The sequence below is a fragment of the Phyllobates terribilis genome, unplaced genomic scaffold (genome assembly GCF_046119375.1).
Source record: "Phyllobates terribilis strain yellow unplaced genomic scaffold, ASM4611937v1 Scaffold_9__5_contigs__length_417890890, whole genome shotgun sequence".
NCBI classification, from domain to species: Eukaryota; Metazoa; Chordata; class Amphibia; order Anura; family Dendrobatidae; genus Phyllobates; species Phyllobates terribilis.
Window position 1 is genome coordinate 27,959,081 of NW_027362769.1, and position 18,298 is coordinate 27,977,378.

The following is an 18,298-nucleotide window of genomic DNA, read 5'->3' on the forward strand; positions in this document are numbered from 1 at the left end:
CAGTGCCTTCAGTTTTTCTCTAATGATCACCTAGTTAATTGGCTGGATTTGAGGTGAATTTGCTCATAACAATTCCGTTTCTGAGTCATAAGGAAAATCTTCCTTTGTCACAGTGTACGGTCGAGAGCCTTGTCTTCCCCTGCCAATCACATCAAAAAAGTCACCTTCATGCTGTACACAATGTCTCTCAGGACATTCAAGATATCTGGACAGAGGTGCAATCCAATTTGGCAACAGGAACAGTCAAAGCAAATAATAGTGCTGATAAACACCATTATCCTGTTCCCAACATCTCTACAGGTGATAACATTTTTTTTCTATCAAAAATATAAATTAAAAGACTTGTAAGAAACTGGCTCCCAAATTATTATGTTCATTCCAGATTATTTAGCAAATCAATCTGGTCACTTTCCGTCTGATGTTACTTCCCACGTTAAAAATTAGAAATGCTTTTCATAATCTCCAACAAATTCTCTACTACTGTCAAGATAGCGCCTGCTTCTGATCCTAATTTGAAGTATGAGATCATCCAAATTCTGGATGGTAAGAAGGTTCATGAGAACCTCTTCTGCTTGCTAGGTTGGAAGGAATACTATCCCAAATAGAGATTCTAGGTCCCTCAAAAAGACATTAATGCTCCAATTTTGCTCAGGAGATTTTATGCCCAGCTTCCTCTTCCTTGTTTTACACACTCTTCTGAGAGGCACCCTAAAAGGGGGGTAATAACACTTACATTTCCCAACACAGGGCTCTGCTCCCTTCTGCTATGGCCACTTCCCTTTTTAGTTGTCCACGTCGGGTTTCTCAAGTAACCTGTCAAACTCCTCTGACATTACCACTCTAGGCCTTTTAACGCAGGAGAAGGCAGAGGCCAGGTTCTTTGGTATTAAATAACAATGTTTCAGTTGCCTCAAGTTTGTCAGGAGATTTTGTCTACTTCACTTGGCTGAGTTTCAGCCAGTTGTCTAATCAACATAGGAAAAGAACAGGTCAGTCAGCACTCCGTATCGCATTGTAGTGCACGTGGAGGAAGTGCAGATCAAATCAAGGAGCATTCCAGCACTCACGTGTCGAGTAAATTGCTGTTTTTTGCAGTTTTAACACAGGATTCAACATTTAAGCCCTTTCCAGGCTTTTCTCAGGAGAGATGTCATATCAGGATAGGGACCCAACAATGAAGAATGCCTTGACTTTGGCTATAGGGCTGACATATATTGGCCAATCTATGTGCTATATATCTTCTTTTATACTGTCAATTTTCATAGTAATATTACAGTTAAATTTTTCCAATGTTTCATATATACATTATGTAGCTCTTTCCTATTTTCTATGGCAGTAATGCACTTTCAATGTTCTAGAACAATCATTCTTAGCAATTCAGGAAGCAACTTAATCTTTTTCTATAGTTATGTTTTTTTAGTTGGCTCCTGTTCACACTAGCTTGGATGTGCTGATCATTTTCATCTACTTGTAGCATACCTATTTTGACATGTGCGCTCCCACTCCCATCAGCCTCAGGTGGTTTTAAGTAGTTAGCTGGTTCATTCCTGCCCCATGAATTGTAGGCTTCTTGCCCAGGAGAAGTGTCATATCAGGATAGCGACCCAACAATGAAGGACGCCTTGACTTTGGCTGTTGAGCTCACATATATTGGCCAATCTATGCGCTAAGTACCTTCTTTTACTGTAATTTTTCATAGTAATATTACAATTTAATTTTCACAATATTTCATATATATTTTATTTAGCACTTTCCTATTTTATATGACAGTAATGCAGTTTCAATGTTCTAGAGTAATCATTCTCTGCAATTCAGGGAGCAACTTAATCTTTTTCTATAGTTTTGTTTTTTTAGTTGTCTCCTGTTCACACTAGCTTGAATGTGTTGGTGATTTTCTCCTCCTTGTATTTATCTCTATGTTATAATGTTACAATATTAACAATTGCCCTTCTCCATGGTATTCTCCCTCATCTATGAATTAGTGTTTCAGATCATCTGGTGAAGTGGATCCTCCAAGCCCCTGGACCAGGTGTGCACATGGGCCACGGGTGTCGGTGCAGCAGGTAAAGCACGTGGAAAACAAGGACTGGAAATACTGGAGACCACAGGCAGACAGGACACCAGAAAGTAGGTATGGATATGGAGCAGGAACATGAAGCACTGGAGGCTGGAGGCGGACCGAATACAGATGAAACTACGAGTCATTATACAAAGACACATGTGTGTATCTTGGTGAGTCTTATATAGGCCTAGGCAGATGATCACATGTGAGCATGCCTGGCCACTTGCAAAGCCAGATGTGGAACACAACAGAGTTGAACAGACTAGGGCGAGGGGAGCAGAGTCTGGACCTGGGACAGATGTGTAACACTTAGAGAATACACCTCACCAGATGAGCTCAAAACATGTTTGCAATACGGTGGCAGTGCGAATGAAGTTGCGCCCACACCTGACAAGCTGATGAACATACAACTGTGAAAAAAAAGTAGGACTTTTGGCCATTTCACTCACACTGCCCCCGCACTGTCTTTTCCCACCCCAAAACTGCCTTGAAAAGTGATAATAGTTTACGAAAAGCTTTCAGCAAAATTTATACTCTACAATCTGCAAAATGTATATATTGCAATATTTTCCTTTTAAAGATTCTGAAATTGATTCCCAAGACTGTTAAAAAATGTGTTAACCGGAGGTGCATGAATTTTCTTACCCTTTGGGATCCTAGGCTTGGCTTATGATTAGCTCAGCTGGTGAGACATGACCTGGACGCTGCACAAGTGACAGCCCGCGAGGCCGGTGACTCTAACCCCACGACCCAAACCAGAAGCTCACGATGCCCCTATCTATAGCTAGAGAGCACTGACCTGGACCATGGGCCATGGTTGTATGAAGTGATCCGCTTATCTATGCCACTATGAAGCACTGCAAGAGTACCACGTCTTCAGTCTTCTCACAGGAAGTACGGCCTTAGGTACACTATTAGGTTATATTTATACTATATTTTGTGTTATATTCAACATTGTATTTGAATATAATATTTTATTTTACCATCACCCTAAGGTTTTTTTTTCTTTTTCTTTAAGTCTATTATTGTTTGTCGCTAGATTACCTTAGTGTAACACCTAAAACAATTTATTTAATACCACCATTTAAGCTAACCCAAAAATAAATACTTGAATCATGTTAAATCTGGTGACAAATTAGTCTACTTCTCTTCTTCAAAAATATTAAAGACCGCTCAGCTTTTAGTAACATGCAATAAACCTAATTAATAGTGGTGCATAGAGAGTGAAATAAAACGATACAATGTTCAAAGCAGTAAAAGCAGTAATGCGCTAAAGCTGATTTGATGTGGTTTTGTGTACTTTAAATGAAAATACATGGTTTCTCAGTGAGTCACCAAAGGCAGTCATGTCAGACAATGGATCTATAAAGTCTTTCTGTACACTATACCTCTTTTCAGATGATCTAATACAGTGGCTGATTTACGACAAAAGAGAGGTCACTGTCTGCCCTCACTCTCTTCTCCCCAGCCACCGCGTTCTCAGGATGTCATTCTTTTTGACACAGAGAAGCATAGACTTGTTTTTCATACCTTACAGCTTATTGATTCACTTCTGAGCAAGAATTCACATTTTAAGTATCTCATCACATTAAAGTCAATTGATACTGTTGATAAACATTTGGAATGAGTTCAGGTTTTTCAATATCAAGATGGTTGACTTTTGTCTACAGGGTTACTGGTCAGTGTGTGAAGACTGTCCTTACAAACTACTTGGTTTTATTCCAGCTTGATAAATGTGTGCAAACATTATAATGTATCGTTGGGCTTACAATAAAAGAAATGTCTAGTATATAAACAGCAAGAAGATAAATGGATATTGAATTCTTTTAAGGCAATACATATTAGCTGTCAATCCCAAATTGTCAACATTTTTCTAATAACATCTACATAATTACAGTTTTTTTTTACAAAAATGACAGAGGACATCAATCTATGAATGTTGTTTGCGCATACATTTTCATAAATTATAATTTATCATTCATTGTCTTCAATTTGATCATTGTACAATTTACTGAAATATCAAGACAGATACAATCATCTTGCTATTGTGATGGGGAGGATGAAAGGTACATTATAATGTTTGGCATAAAACTCAAAAGATCCACACAATATCAGCACCTTGTATTTTGTTGAAAATGTTGCAACTTGAGAAAAATTGAAGAACGAGCTGATACCTGTAGCTATGTAGATTATACATTTTGAAGCTAGTATATGAAGGTTGTCCAAACACAAGATGTTAGTATGAAACGATAATGTGAACTTTTAAAAAATTAAGTAAAAAATTGTATTTTGTTACTACTCAAAGTCTTTTCCTACATTATAAAGAAAACAGATGTCCCACTGTCAATAATGAGACAGGCATCACACTGAAGATCAAAGGCTTCATTTTTCTCAAGGAATGATGCATTTTTAGGGTTACTTCTTATTACCTCAGATAGATGAAGCAAAGTGTTATTTGTCTATGGCAAGCAGCCATAAAACAATATTGAGCACAGCAGCCCAGTAGATGGCAACTTTTCCCGAATTGGGTTCCTGACCTTTTGTTCACCTATATCTTTTAAGTGAGGTTCCACTTAGATAGGCTAAAATTCTGTGTTATTTAAAACATAATACACAAAATAGCGCCCTCTCTTACCTTTTACTTTAGGCCAGATTCACACATCCTTGTTTCACGCTACTAGTATGGACCATGATGCATTGACTGGCCGCAGGCATACAGCCTCATTGGCCTACAGTGCTTAGCATAAATGAGTACACCATCTTTCATAGGTAAGATTTTAATCAATAGCTCACTAAGCACAAGAACAATTTCCAAAATTTTGACAAGACTGCATTTCACAGAACTTTTTTTTACCCATAGCATGAAAGTACGGTTAAAAATATAACTTTAATTATAATATCTTCAGTTCCATTTAGATTAGTTGATGCAAAAATGAATACACCCCACATCAAAAACTATTACATCTAGTATTTTACATGACCCCATGATTTTTAAGCACAGCACTAAGTCTTCTACGCATGGAACGAACAAGTTGGCAACATATTAAAACATCTATCTTTTTCCTTTCTTCTCTTTCAATATAGAGCAATACATCTGTGAATTCATGATACAGCTAATAGAATGTAGCTCCCCTTCACCAGCAGTGCTCATGGATCCAAACATAAGGACACCGCCACCACCATGTTTCACTGTAGGCACCATTCATTTTTTATTTGTACGCCTCACCTTTTCAATGCAATACAGTTTAGAAGCCATCAGTTCTAAAAACATTAATTTTGGTCTCATCATTACAGTCTGTGTTCAGACCACAAAACATGGGTGCCTTACTCTAAACTTACCAGAAAATCTTGGTCTAGCAGGAAAAATGCTAGATATATAATAGACTTATTATACTGTATGTTTATACATGACACGATTGCTGCAGAAATTATTTTAAAGGTGTTCTCTAGTATAGATTTAAGTTTGACATGGAGACACCACCCAGTCACCTGAGCATGCAGCTAATCAATGTATTTAAGGCGTTGTGCCCACGATGCGTTTTTTAAGCGTTTCCGTTGCGGCAAAAACGCTGCAGAAACGCTTAAAAAATGCATGGTAGAAGGCCTGCCATGTTCCCCAATGATAATCCGCATGTGCTGTGCACATGCTGCGGAAATTTCCGCTGCGGATTATCATTGCGGAAAAAAAAACGCAGCACTACCAATTATTTTGCGGAAGCGCTGCTTTTTCGCCGCCATTGACTTGCATTGGAACGCATAGATTCCGCATCACTGCATATGTAGATGCGGATTCCATGCGTTCCAATGTGCGGATGGTACCCGGGTGTGGAGGACAGGAGACTCTCCTACGGACCCGGGTACCATAGAACCTGTGAAAAAAAGAATAAAATAAAAAATATATGTTATATTAACCTTCTGGCGGCCCCCGGTGCGCTCATCCTACCATGCCGGCAGATCGCTATGGACTGAAGGACCTGTGCTGACGTCATAGTCATGTGTCGGGTCACTCGATGCAGACGTCGGCAGGTCCTTCAGTGTACAGCGATCTGCCGGCAGCCAGGACAGAGGGAAGCAAGACTGCGGGGGCCATCGGAAGGTAAGTATAGATTTTTTTTTTTTTGACATTCTTTACGGTCACACTATATAAATCCATGCCATTTGCATGGATTTATATAATGTGACCAAGTTGACAAGCACTTTCCAAGAGATGCTAAAATCGCTTGGAAAGCACTTGTCAACCCGCATGCGGAAATGCATGTTAAGAACGCTTCACATCCACATGTCCCTGGCAGGAAAAACGCATGTACAATCCGCATGTACAATCCGCATGCGTTTTTTCTGCCAGGGAGATGCAGAAACGCTCAGGAAAAATCCGAAGCATTTCTGCATCGTGGGCACATCGCCTAAGGGTCAGGTCACTGATAACCATGTGGCACCCCAGGAGTCTGGTTGCCACAGTGGTAGAAATACCATGTCTGAGAGCGAGCATGGGTTTTCCTGGTCAGGAGCATTATTGCATTCCACGCCTCCTGCCTCAGTCCAGGGAGGGGAGGAACCTGCCTTTATAAACTGGATCTGGGGTGGGGTTAGACAGTCTAGTTCCAGAGGCAGGGACAGAGCAGCAGCAAGGAGCTCTGTAGGAGCCAGGAGCTGAAGACCAGGGACTGGAGCAGCAGAGCTCGTTCTGGCAGAAAGACGCAGAGAACCGGACACTGGAGTCCGAGGCTGTGAGGATATCTACATCCAGCAGCAGAAACCACCTGGCAGGGGATTTCAGGTCCTCTGGCCATAGAAAGCCCGGAGGCTCAGTCACACGCAAGGGACCAGCACCGCCATCGAGGAGTGGAAGGAACCAAAGGCCCCAAGCCACCAGCCATACGGGTGAGCACCACACGGTACACTCAGGCACGTGGGCTACTACACGACTACAGCAGGGTAGCCAGGAAGAGTGCAGTCAGACAGGAAGGCCTATACCTCCACCTGGCCAGGGGGACTCTTGTTCGCTCCCAGACTGACCAGGCCTCCAATGTTAGCCAGTACTGCCGGCAGGGCCTTCTTCATTACCAACAGTAAAGACCCTGAACTGCACTGCACGGACTCTGAGTAATTTCTGCTGCGCCCCCGCACCACAACCCTCACCATCTATAGACGCTGCCCTGAGGCTATACTCCTCCCGTGGGGAGTTATACTACCCTCTGCTGCACACACAACATCAGCCTCAGTGGTCTGCCCCGCAGTGGCGGTTGTCGGTGAACGCAATCCACGGGTGGCGTAGTCGGACATTTAAACATTACAAAACCAAAGAAACAGATCCACCACTGGTTTGACCACCCTGAGCCATGGGACCGGGTCGCCGCCACGGAGACTGCAACCCCCAGCATTACACAGAGACCCGGCTCCGGGTATTCCCCTACACACACGGCCCAGGGGGCGCGTCAACCAGAGGTAGAGCAAAAAGCAGATTCTAGGTGTGAGTATATCTCCTTTATTTCTCTCTCCAAGCTGGGTTCTCCCTGTCATGATAAATATACCATAGGACTCTTTTAAAGCACCACTCCATTTTTCTTTTTGAACCGCTGGAGTGGTGATTTAAATGTGATTTCCTTGCTCCCTGTCTGATACTCACCTGCGCCACCTTCATAATTTTCTAGTGTCGCTCCCATCGGTCTCTGGCGAAAAGAGACCTGCCGTCAGCTTTAGTGTTTATGGAGTGGCAAGGAGGTCACTTTTCTTGTACATATGTTAGGACTACTGTCTAATAAGTCTACTAGATGCACAAATGCAAAGTGCTAAAAGTGATAAGTCATGTCTGTCTTATTGTTATGAAGCATGTGAGACCTGAGCATGTCCCAATAAGCGTGTCCTAATACATCAGCAGAAATGAGCAATATATTGAAGTTCCTGGTCAACTGATGCCAAGTTCAGCCAGAGGCAGGTACAAAGTTTGCAAGTCAAAGCTAAGAACATACCTTTTAACAATTCAATATAAAAACAAAATTGGGATATTTAGGACTCGTCTGGGAATTCACAAAAAGGCCCTATAAAAAAGAAAAATATGCCAACAATGTTCTGTTTTTCATGTCAAACCATGGGATTCCTCTGGATGATCAAGTCTGTTGATAAGTATGGAACAACAGGCCTATAGTAAAAACATGCACTTTTCAAGCTTTCCAAAAATTTGTTTAATTAGTAGCGAAGAGTTTATTGTGGCTAAAGCAAACAAGGAGAGTGAAGTGGGGGTGGGAATAATATTGTATTGTGAAATCTTGACAAATACCTACTGCTACTGAAAAAAAAATTGAATAATTAATCAGAAATAATTAATAGAAATGCTATTCCAGAATACCATTTGACTCTTCAATATTTTTCCAGCAGAAACTTGGACACCTTAATTAGGCACAAAGATATGACATAATAAATAAAAGAGAATTCTAGTTTCTGATACACTTACATCGGTATTTTACATGTTTACAAAAGTGCAAAGGCATCTGGAAATTCCATCTGGAATATTATTTACAGCAGGTATAGGGAGTCTCTGTCTAAAGTCATATATTTGGATTTTTTTCTTCAACCTCTTGTTTTGCAACTGAAATCCCTTTTGAATGATTCTATGTATTAAATCAACTTCTATAGGATTTGGTCATATTTCTTTCTCCAGGCTGGTTTCTCCCTGTCATGTTAAATATACCATAGAACTGCTTTAAAGCACCACTCCAGCGTCTTTTTCTTATTGAACTGCTGGCGTGGTGCTTTAAATGTAATTCCCCTTCCCCCTGTGTAATACTCACTTGCCGCTGCAGCCTTCATCATCTTCCAGCTCCCGTCGGTCTCTGGCGAAAGGTGGCCTGCTGGCAGCTCTAGTGTTTTATGGAGCAGAAGAGGTCACTTTTCAAGACAAGTCTTTGATAGCCTCGTTCTGGCCTCATACTGGCTCTCAGAGAGTTGCATTGAGAGCTTCTGACGTAGCTTCTGACTTCCTGTCAGTCAGAAGCTGCGCTCACAAGATGGAGTTGTGGGACTGGATCGGCACCGAAAAACGGTGAAAACGCCAGAGGGTGACAGAGGGTGAGTATATGACTGGGGGGAGGGAGTTTACATTTAAAGCGCCACTCCAGAGCTGGAAAAAAAATAAACGCTGGAATGGTGATTTAACCTAAACAGTGTTGGTAAAATTCCATGCACATGATGTACAAACAACCCGATTCACATGTACAGAAAAAACTTCCAGTCACAGAAATGTTTGCAGAAAATCTGCAATTTATGAATAACTACTAGTGATGAGCGAACGTGCTCGACACTGCTCGGTATTCGCCCGAGCAGCTCACTGCTCGAGATGCTCAGCGAGTATTTCCAGAATTCTCGGGTGGGAACTCGGGTCCCCGCCCTGCACGTTTGGCACTCTTTAGAGAGCCAATAAACATGCAAGGATTGCTTGCCATGCACTGTAATGCCGCAGCCATGTTGGTTGTGGCATTACAGTGATAGGCTGGCCTTATAGAGTCATCGGGTCTATATAAGATCTGGTGGCCCCATGCTGGTCACAGTCTAACCCAGAAACAAGGAGAGTAGGGAGAGATGCTGCTGAGCTAGGGAGAGAATTGGTGGTGTAATAGTAGATCTAGGTATTCCACACCAAGATACATATCCATCTGAACTAACAGTCCTGAGGACTAATCCAGCTGCATATATTCAGTGGTGATAGCAGTAAGTAGGTAGGGTTTGTGGCAGTGTATACCACACAAGAGGATTCATTGCACGTTCTGTCTGCTACTGTTACAGATATCCATATAGCCCTACATATCTGGGCTAATTTTTTTCTGCTCTTAATCCTCATTATTTGCTTAAAAAGCAATACAGAGTACACCATTTTACTTATCCATTTGCTTGTTAGCAGAATACAGACAGATTTTTTTATTTTATTCGCATTACTGTATTGTGGAAGCAGAGAAACTTTTTTCAAGGATCAGACGTGATCCCATATGGCTGCTGTAAGAATACAGAAATTTTGTGGAGCATGGCCAATAATCAAATGAATTTAAAGTCAGCCAGCTGTGTTTTGTTGGGGAATTGGATGTTTCGCCCCCAGCAATTCACCCCCGGGTACATTTTGCCCTCGCACATTTCGTCCCCAACATTTGGCTGATAGGGGCGAAATGTGCGGGGGTGAAATGTACCTGGGGGCGAACTAATGAGGGCGAACTGCTGGGGGCAAATTTCTGGGGGTGAACTTCTGGGGGCGCAACTTCCTATAACCATTTTGTTGAACCAATTGACACTTGGTCGCTGACAAATACCATACTATTAGGCGACTGCGTGAAACCCTGGCCATCAGAAGTGATCCCATATGATTGCCATAATAATAGAGACATTTTGTGGAGCGTACCAAATATTACACTCCATTTAAAGTCAGACAGTTCTGTTTTGTCTAATTAATTGACACTTGGTAGCTGACAAATACCATACTATTAGGCGACTGCCTGAAACCGTGGCCATCAGACGTGATTCCACTTGACTGCTATAATAATACAGAAATTTTAGGGAGCATGCCAAATATTACACTCAATTTAAAGTCAGCCAGCTGTGTTTTGTTGACCCAATTGACACTTCGCTGACAAATACTATACTACTAGGCGACTGCCTAAAACCGTGGACATCAGAAGTGATCCCATGTGACTGCCATAACAATACAGAAATTTTTGGGAACTGATAATAAAAAAAAACAAAAAAAACAAGCTAAAATGGAAGAAATGTTAAGAAACATTCTTTCCAGGGTAATGACTTGTATATAAGCCCAAAGAAATAATTTAAAAAGGTTATGGACTGTGGAAGACATTTATGCGACCAGAATGAACACTCATCTGGAGCTGATAATATCACCTAGCACCTGTCCCTATTGTAAATGCATCTAACAGCATTATCAATAGGGAAAATAATAGATTTTCATTTTTTTCAGCAGCGCCAGCAGCACACAGTATAAGGCAATAATACCTGGCTGGATTGGTGTAATACATACTGTGATACCTCACCCATAAACAAATCTCAGATAAGACAGGTAATATTCTAGAATATATAATCTATTTGAATTGTGCTTCCCATTATTAAAAAGTGGGTCTCCTATACTGTTATTCCGTATATGCAGCAATTAGAAGGGTTTGCAAAAATTAGGACGCACTCCAATATGCATTTGAAGAGACATAAAAACAAAAATATATAAAAACACAGCAGGATCTTTAGTATAAAAAACAGATTCGCCAATGTAACCTCAATGTAATCAAATTGTACAGCTCCTGCACATCCTCCTCCTCCTGTTCGGCCTCCATCTCCTAAATGACCACATCAGTCACAAGCTGGAGGCACTACAGCACTGCCTCGGCCAAGAAGAAACAGACTGTGCTGAAGATAATATACTTATGCTTAGGTGACAAACTGCACATCGCTGCAGATTTGTTGAAAGCTTTAACACAGCAGGCAGATCTGTGGCTCTCACCGCTGGACATACAGCCAGGCATAGTCGTTTGTGAAAACATCCAGAACCTGGTGGTGGAGAAAACACAGCCGGAGTAGATACAGTTTCCTTCTATGCCAGTCATTTCACTGAGCTAAAGAATATGGCTGTGGTGAAATACAACTCTCACCGAGAAGCAGTGTCAGACTTAATAGCATTGAGCCCACCAGAGGTTTTAATTCTGAGAGCCCACCTTTCTCACCCTCTCAAGAGCCCCATAGCAGCTCCCCTGAAGGAGAAGAGAGGGCCCACCAGAGGATTCTCCGGTTCTCTGGTGGGCCCGTCCAACCCTGCCGAGAAGCAGTCTTGGCTAAGAAAAGTATGTGGGAAGGTTCCTGGACACTCTATGGCTGCTTTTTTACTGTGGACTGGCTCCAGCAATCTATAAGATTGCAATCTATAAGATCACTTCACTGGTTCCCAATAGGCCCAGCGTATCCAGTTCAAACTACTAACACTGACCTACAAAGCCATCCATAACCTTTCTCCTCCGTACATCTGTGAACTAACACATAAACTCTAATCTAACATGCTGGAGAAACTTACACCTACTGCCACTCAGTGAAAGTAAAAAATAGTTTTCCAGCACACGATGTAGAAAAATTAAAAAAAGCCTTTATTTAATTTTTCTACATCGTGTGCTGGAAAACTATTTTTTACTTTCGCTGAGGATTTTTCTCCAAGATGGGGATGGATTAATTCCGAGCACCGAGATCATGGAAAGGAGGACTGGGCAGGCTGGGCCAGGTGAGCTGAAGATCTTTTTCTTACTTGCTTAATAGTGCTACTGCCACTCAGTCTACCAAATAAAATTCCTGAGAAAGAAATTGTGGATGGCTTCGCTTCTGGTACTGGGGTCACTGCTAATACCATGGCGCCATGCCATATTTCACTAGATATATTCCTGGCTGGTTGGAGACAAGCTCATTCCCACAGAAAAGTACCAATTAGCTAGGGAGATAATGGCCTCAATCATTATGAATAATTTGCTTGTTGACTAGGAAACCGACTACTGCTGCTGTCTACCTTGTGAACATTGTGTTGAAGCCTGATTGGCCCAGGGCCTGCAATCCTATGCATGGGGAAGATGTGTTCCGTCCCTGGGTCCGACTGGGCCCCGGTTTGCACAATATTAACCCAGTGATGCGTCAGTGAGATGTACCGTCCATGGCCACATTCGCTTGTCCACATGATTGTTGTTAGGCGATCCTTCCCACTAACTGCGGTGGTGAGGGTACGGATAATGTTCTGGGACCCGTGCTTGTATAAGGCGGGGATGACACCAGGAGAAATAGTGGCGGCTGGGGACTGAGTACCAAGGGCCAGCTGCCGCCATGAGGTTGCATATTTCTTTCGCCTCCATGAGCCTAAAAGGCAAAATTTCTAGTGCAAACAGTCCTGAAATGTGGCAGTTTAGTATTTCGGCCTGTGGATGGGTGGCTGGCTGCATATTTGCACTTGCATTCCAAGGACTGGGGCAGGGACAACTGAACGCTGCGCTGGGACAAGGACGTGGACGGTGATGGTTGCAAGTGTGCAACGACGGGTGCAGGGCGAGAGGCATCTTCGCAGGTGTCATGGACAGGGGATTGGCATGCACGCACAACGGCGGAAAAGGCAGTGGTGTCACCCGCAGACACTGTTTCAGGAACCTGGCGTTCAGCCCAGCTAGTCGGGTGCTTTGCTGTCATGTGCCTGAGCATGCTGGTGGTGGTCAGGCTGGTAGTTTTGGTGCTCTTGCTGATCCTGACCTGGCAGATGTTGCAAATGGCCTTTTTGGGGTTATCTAAACAGTCTATAAAAAAGAACCAGACTAGGGAAGACCTAATAGTTGTACTGGCAACACGGACGTGTTGGTGTTCCTGGGAACAATTGCCCGCCTTGTGTCTGTGGCAACCACACTGCTTGTTCCTGCCTGTTGTTGGAGCTACGTTGCCCTCCCTCTGTGTGCTGCTGTCCTTCCTCTGCATGTCCCCTTGTCAGGTTGGGTCAGTGACTTCATCGTCCACCGCTTCGTCTTCTACTTCCGCACCCTGGTCCTCCTCCTGACTTTCTGTCAATTGTGTCTCATCATCATCCACCTTTTGCAACAGTAATTGCACTTTTCCACCATCAACTCTGTTGCCCGACTAATCCACCAGTCCCCCCGCTATTCCCTGGCCTCTCCTTTCTGTCAATCCCTTCACTGGCTCCTCATTGCCCAGAGACTCCAGTTCAAAACCCTAACCTTGGCGTGCAAAACCATCCACAACTTGTCTCCTCCATACAGTATATCTGTGACTTAGTCTCCCGATACTTACGTGCATGTAACCTCCGATCCTCACAAGATTTTCTTCTCTACTCCCATCTTATCTCCTCTTCCCACATTCACATACAAGATTTCTTCCATGCATCCCCCCTACTCTGGAACTCTCTATCCCAACATTTCTGACTCTTGCCTACTGTTGAAACCTTCAAAAGGCACCTGAAGACCTATCTCTTCCGACAAGTGTACAACCTGCAGTAACCCTCGCTCCACCATACCGCTGCACGACCAGCTCTATCCTCACCTACTGTATCCTCACCCATCCCTTATAGACTGTGAGCCCTCGCGGGCAGGGTCCTCTCCTCTCCTGTACCAGTTGCTGTCACATTTTTGTTCAAGATTATTGTAATTGATTTTGTGATGTATACCCCTTTTTCACATGTAAAGCGCCATGGAATAAATGGCGATAAAGTAATAATATTGTGGTCTAGACTCACGGCTACTGAGACTGGACCAAGTGGATAGGGTGGTGGCAAAATGACTGGAAGCATTATCTGCTATCCAACCAACAACCTTTTCACATTGCTCTGGTTTCAATAGTGGTGTTCCGCAGCCCCCTAGAAAATGGGACAGAAAGATAGTTTAACATGGTGTGGGTGTTTCTTGTGCTCTCTCAGCAGGCACAGTTTCATCTTGCCCACGGCCTCGGCCTCTTGTGTGCACCATCACCATTACGTTCACTTCCCTGTCCCTTGCCCCAAGTCTTGCCCATTTTAAATGGAGTTTAATATTTGTCACTTTGCCAAAAATGTCTGTATTATTACGGCAGTAATATAGGATCACATCTGATGACCACGGTTTTAGGCAGTGACCTGGGAGTCAGAGCTGCTTCCAGGGGTCTTCCCCATGCTGTTCCCATGTCTTTTCAGCACTGCATGGATGTGTCTGATCATGACTCACACACCACTTGGCCAGATAAGGTAGTAAATGTTAAAATTACATTTACCGGTGAATGTATTTTTCATTATTTTGAAAGCAATGCAAAAGTGAAAAAACGCTTCAAAAACGCTATGTGTGAACATAGCCCAAGGTGTGGCGGATCATTTTTGTTTTTGCTTATTTATTTTGTCTCATATACAAGTCATTACCCTGGAAAGGATGTTCCTTAACATTTTTCCCAGTAAAATCCATTTTGTTTCGTTTTTGTATGTTTTATTGTGAGCCTGTAAAAGTGGCGTAATACTCTGACAACATTGTTCACAGTAGTGACCTTGGAGTCAGAGATGCTTCCAGGGGTCTTCCCCATGCTGTTCCCATGTCATTTGAGTACTGTTCCCATCGATTTGGACAATTCTTAGGTCCCCTGCAGACCTCCGGGGGGAGCCGCCGCAAAAATGCTCGAGTTTCCTATTGACTTACATTGGGCTTGTTGCTTGGGTCGAGCATTCGAGCATTTCAATTTGCTCAAACCGAGCAATGAGCACCCGAGCATTCTAGTGCTCGCTCATCACTAATAACTACATTTGGTGTGTAAAAGAAAGCAACAATTAGTTCAGTTCATTTTTTGCCATAAATGACCCAATTTCAGGTTATGGAAGTGTCAATTATATTTCTTACCATTTCCCCCAGATAATGCTATTAAAGTTGGATTTAGTACCCTAAAAATTCTCCATGTCTCTTGCACCCAACAAATATTAGTAAAAAATGAATAACATTCCTTTGCAGTCTTGAAACCTTGAAGCTGTTCAGAAGGTGACATTTCTCATTACTATGACACTATGGTGGGGTAAAGAGTCCTTATTTCATTTAAAAAAGGAATATACAGTCCCATATCTGCAGTTCTGATAACAGGGCACACATTTCCATGAAGAATAGAAAGGCTTTTTAGATCAGCGCAAGCTCCAAGGGTTTTGTGCAGGGGCTCTTAATCATGATGTGCCATTTGTTAATGCTTCTGATTTGTCTCAATGTCAGCATGAGTCATTCATTCCCCGACCAAACCCTTTATGAGCATTGGTATCTCATTGCTCTTCTAAATTGTTGTGCAGAAGGAATTTGAATGAGGAGCAACTGCAAAATTTCCACCGCATTCGGAAATCCTTATTTACTGCCTAATAATGGCTTTGGTGAAACAACAAAAGAAATCAGAGTTGGCAAACAAACATCACTATGCTTTTTAATTTATATTTACTGATGTAAACTCTCTAAACCTTGTTCTATTGGTGTTTGTTTGGTGTTCTATATAATTCTAAGAAAGCTTAAGTGTTCTAGACTGAAAGACAAATAGTGCTAGAAATATTTAATTGTGCTGAACAACAGCATTTAACATGGTTAATAGGATTTAAGATTTACGCAGTAGAAGTGGTGTGTAGATACGTTAGGACTACCATCTAATAAGTCTACTAGATGCACAAATGCACCGTGCTAAAAGTGATAAGTCATGTCTGTCTTATTGTTATGAAGCATGGGAGACCTAAGTGTGCCCTAATAAACGTGTCCTAATACCTCAGCAAGAATGAGCAATATTTTGAAGTTCCTGTTCAGCTGATGCCAAATACAGCCAGAGGAAAGTTAAGAGCTTGCAAGTCAAAGCTAAGAACATACTTACTAACATTTCAATGTAAAAAAAAATTGGGATATTAAGTACTAGTCTGGGAATTCCCCAAAAAGCCCTCTAAAAAAAACAGGAATGTGCCCAGAATGTTCTGTTTTTTTTTTCATGTCAGACCATGGGATTCCTCTGGAAAATCAGGTCTACTGATGAGTATGGACAATAGTCCTATAGTAAAAAATGCAGTCAACTGACTTTTGAGTGGGTCTGTATGTAAGAAAACTAATTTATTTATATTACAAATCACAGATCTTCCGTGGCATGGACAAAATCTTCTGTCTCTCCATGTGATTCCACACAGATTCAATGATGTTGAGATCAGGGCTCGGTAGGGGCCATATTATCACTTCCAGGACCCCTTGCTCTTATTCACAGAATGTTATAATGCTTGATCTGGGTAATGAAAAAATATTTTTTTTCACTAACATGTTGTTTTCACCCCAAATGTTTCATTTTGAGAAGGGTTAATAGTCAAAAATAGGTCTGACAATTTGTAAAACACTTTTCTCCTGAACATAGCGATGCCCGAAACAACTGTTGTGCACATTGTGGGACTCTGAAGTAAATCATTGCTATTTGACTTTTGGAGCACAAATTTTGCAGTAGTAGTTTATGGGTACTACTTGCAGAGCCACTGAGGTGGTAGAGCAGCAAAATCCCCCAAAGTGAACCCTTTTTCTAAACTACCCCCCTCAAGGAATTCATTTAAGGGTGTAGTGATGTTTTTGGACCCACAGGTGTTTAACAGATTTCTTTATTATTGGGCTGTGTGAAAATGAAAAATTACATTTTACTAGCACAGCTGAGAATGACAAGGTTAAATCCTAGCACTACAGGTTTTGATTAGACACACCTGGCTTGCTTTGACTAAGGAACAGGAAGTAAATTAATTGTGACACTAGCCAAGTTATGAGCTGTAACTGAGAGAGAGACATGCCGAGGTCTCTCTATGAATGGAATGACTGAGAACTCGGTCTGCTGGATTTAGCCGAGGCAAATGAGTTGATAGGTGAATGGACAGAACGTGTGCACCAGACTGGATGTGCCTTGGAGCTAAAAAGTGTTGGAAAGCCAGAATCCTTCTCTAAGAAGTGTCTGCATAGGCCATGAAAAGAGAACCACAAGTATCACTAGTTGCTATGGACAATAGCTGTTTTGTTTGACCAAGCTGGGGATAGCTCAGTCATGTATGAGTAGCCAGGATCTGTTCTGTTTAGTTAGCACCTAGGCAAGGCTAGGGATTTATGCTTTTTTGAGTTTCCTTTGGTGCTGTGCAACCTGTGTAAAGCAATAAAAAGCAATGTGTTTGCACCAAAACTGCATTGCCTGTGTGAACGCTACCTAATACCTACCTGAGAGTGAAATCCTACAATTAGTGGATGAAACGAGTGTGCGAAATCACAGGAAGCACAGTTGATTGCAGTGTAAAGACTGGATGTCCTAGATAAAGGTGGCTACAGCATTGCAGACGCAGTCTCACCAAGGCTGGTGAGGGACCTCAGGAGTGCCAGGTGATTGTGGAACGCTGTCCAAGTGATGGGACTTCGGGACTCAGGGAATTTGGTGACCCTGGAAAGGGCCACACTTCCGCATGTGCTAGTCCCTTGGTGGGGTTAAAGTGTATCAATGGTGAAGCCGAGGACTATCCCATGGCCAAGGCTGACATACGCATAGACATATGGTTCCGTGTCCCATCAAGTGGGAGTGGTCAAGGACTTGTTGCATGCTATGGGACTTGTGGGCTGAAGTGATAGCGCCCAGTAGTCCAGTCTACTGCCAGGAGTCGGCTGTGGTGACAAGATCACATGATGTGTTGTGATGTGATGTACACATGATGTGCAGTGACAGGGTTACATAATGTCAAGGGTGACCTTT